This window comes from Acyrthosiphon pisum, unplaced genomic scaffold (genome assembly GCF_005508785.2).
Source record: "Acyrthosiphon pisum isolate AL4f unplaced genomic scaffold, pea_aphid_22Mar2018_4r6ur Scaffold_20905;HRSCAF=22491, whole genome shotgun sequence".
Taxonomy (NCBI): Eukaryota; Metazoa; Arthropoda; class Insecta; order Hemiptera; family Aphididae; genus Acyrthosiphon; species Acyrthosiphon pisum.
The window spans coordinates 35608-39420 of record NW_021770313.1 but is presented as its reverse complement, the minus strand read 5'-3'; positions in this window follow the sequence as shown (position 1 = coordinate 39420).

The window sequence follows — 3813 nt, the reverse complement described above, 5'->3', positions numbered from 1 at the left end:
TGGAAAATAAACGCGTTTTAAATTTTCTGTTAACCATTTTTGATTTACCAATTGAAGACCATCATCACAAAATTCAATGACCACATATTTTCTAAGGAAAAGTTAAACCACAATAATTACTTTTGTATTAATATATTTGTGTACCATAATAATGTATATTGTCCAGCCATTATAAATAAATATATAACTTTACCATATATATATAATACATATATACATTTATAAATATTTAATATGAGTTGTGATTATTCTATTATGAATTTGATAAATAAAGGAATATATTTAAATAATTTGATTATATATGAATACATTTATAATTTTAAGTACATAATATGAAAAAAACACAGGCAATTGAATTTATAAAATAATTGTTTTGAAAAATTATAAATTGTACAAATAACCTACCAAAATACATAATTCTTTATAATTTTTTTTTGTAGTACAAAAGTCCTAAGTATAAAAATAATTAACATTAAATTAAAATAAAATAAAATATTAGTAAACAAATCAGGTCATGAAGATTTAAAATACCCATAAATTAAAATCTACAAATTTACTGTACAAAATAATTAATAGTATGCTATTTAAAACATAAATTGTACTATTAAAAATCAGGCCTTTCATTAATTTCTATATGTAACAATGGAAATGCTGCATACGATGGTTCCTGAGCACATTTTGTAGGATAAATAAAATATTTTCTATCAATAAATTCTATTGGCCACATTTGTCTTTTTGATAATTTTGAAACTTCAAATATATTGAAAACAGATGATGAACACGGTAAATGATACAAGTCTTTTTTTAAAGTAAATTTTTTGCCAATGATTAGTTTTCTTTTGTGATTTTCACTGTAAGTAAAATTTTCTATAAAAACAATATCTCCATTTTTGAGTCTACAATATTGATCAGCTTTATTATAAATATTTAATTTGAATTTATGATGTAACAAAATGGAATACTGTTGGATTGAATATTTTTCTACAATTGGTCCATTATGATGCTTATTTTTAAAAATATATTGATCATTATCCTGACTGTTTTTTTCATAAGTGCCATCAATAGTTTCTCTGTTACATTCATATTCTTGAACTCTTTTAGCAATTTGTTGCAGTGGTTTTTCAGATTTCCTAAGAAGTTTTTTGATCTTCTGCATATAATTCTCAAATTTAAATGTACTGAACATATCTAAAGATCCATAATTTCTGACATCATTAGTTAAGTGTAGCAATCCATGCACATTGTGAGATACATGGTGACTAACATAAATTATTTTGAATGTTGTTACAAAATGTTGTAAGAGATTTTGTGCGTACTCTAAATATTTTTCATTTAAGCAACAACTGTTAGAACAAAGTATTGTAATTGCTACATGAAGAGTGAGAAAATTATTAAATACTTCGGTTGATAAAACAGGTTTCAAAATGGTTGGTCCACTATACAAAAGTAATTGTCTCCATTCAGTAGCTTTCCATTGACGGAAGTGAAATAGACTTCTTGGTTTACGTTGAAACTCTACTGGCACGTGTGGTCTTATAATATTTTCTAATGCATTTGAAATTACTTGGACTTTACGAAATGGTAATCGAACTTTCAAAGCATCACAGAGCCATAAATTTATAAGCTTTTTAACCACTCCTAAACAAAGAAGATGTTGGTAATCTAATGGCACATGAGAAACAAGACCAAACTGTGGAATATTTTCCAAACAACTTGTTCCAAGATGATAACCCTCTGATGTTTTGTTAATAAAATCTTCATCAGTTCTTAATCTACTAGGTTTATCAGAAAATGCAATTCTTCGGTTTTGATATTCACCTTTTTCGTTGCACTTGGTACAGCTTGAATAGCCACTATGACTTTTCACATTCAAGACAAAAGCTTTAGCAGGTGCATCTGCACATAGCATTTTAAGTACACATCTATAAAGATTGTTATTAAATATTACTCCATTTTCTACTAATTCTTTAGCTTCTGCAATAAAGTCTTCCAAAAATAAATTGGAGTCGTCAGGTTTCTTAGTTTGACCATAATAAATGCCAATAATAAATACTTCAGTAAAGTTATAAATGGACCCTAAGATTGGCCAAACTTGGCCTCCTGATGATCGACTAATAGGTAAACCGTCAACATTAAAAACTATTTCAATTGGAATATTATTTTTCTTATAAAATGTTTCATTTTTCTTTAAAAACTGTATAATTCTTATTTTTAAGCCGTAGTGCCAATAAAGTCCAGGTTGTACTTCTTTGACTATAATTTGTTTAGGAGTTTTTAATAGTGATCGTGGATCAGAGGGAATATCTAGGAAACATGAGTGACTTTTTACAATTGTCAGTAATTTTAATAATGATGTATGTTTTATATTTTCTTGAACAGCCCAGGATGCTAAATTCTGTTGAAATGTTTGGAGATTGTCATTTTGAGTGGGAACTTTATAAATTTGTTTCAAATTTTCAGTCGCACCAGATTGTGTAGAAGTTATAATAGTGAAATTATCATTAGGTACTATTTGAGATTGTTGAAAGGCAGAGCTATGAGCAGAACAGTTATGAAATTTATCAAATTCATCATTACTTTTAATCTCACTTTTAATTGAAATAGAGGAAATAGATTTGGTATTTTGTGAAGTACATAATATATTTGTTTTTACTGAGCGTATATTTTTTTTAATCCTTCTTCGAAATTGTGATATTGATATTTCATTGTCAGGTTTCAGATATCTGTATAAATAATATTTCTGTTAATATTTATATATTTAATAATACTCCTTACACACCATCTAAATTATTCAGTTCAACCTTGACATCATTAAAATATGGACTTAGGTATTCCCAAAAAGTATTGAAAATTAATTATTTATTATAATAAAAAAATTATAATCAAATGACATGACATATTGCAAAACAATTTAAATGTTATTTTACAGTAGGTAGGTACTTCCTAAGATTTTCTAGAGTATCCTAGTTATTATATAACCGTAGGTACCTTAGACACAAACAAAATAACAAAAACTACCTATTGTTTTAAATTCATTTTTTTTTCTAGCTTATATAGCACCTATAGTATAGACAGTTCAAATAACAATAAATAGCATAAAAGTATTAATTACAGTTTGAAATTTGTATTAACTTGAAATAACTTTTGTAAAAGTATATTGGGTAGAATAGGTACCTATAATTATAAAGAATATTATAATATTAATATATAGGTACCTATTATTTACAGTTTATTATTTTAAATTTTTTGTTTTAGAAGGGTTCTTTTACAGTTTTACCATAAAATTAAATTGAATAAATTCACTGCATGTAAGAAAGACATTTTATAGCAAAACTTAAAAGTAATATTTCATAATATAATTTATATTATTTTGGACCCTACTCTATTATGCGCTAAGATGGCTTGACTAAGTGTAAACAGCATGCCAATAATATAACATACTATAATAATAATAATAATAATACCAATAGGTTTATACCTTATATTGCCTGATTCTCCTGGGTTGACTGCGTCATTTTCTTCACTTGAACTTGATTTTGAACAAGACATATTTATTTAGGTAGATACTGATTAGTAATTATATACACAAATTGAATTGAAGATCTAGATACAAGCATAAACACAAAATGAGTACAACTTTACATCACTTTCATCACCTAAGAGGTAGTTCACTATTATTATACTTTAAAATTAAAATAAAACAAGAATTCAATGAAAATCTAAAATGATGAAACTGTATTTGAATTATTGTACAATAATTGATAGAGTTAAGAGGACGCTACACCCGCATTTGTTGTCTCCGTCTTACAAACG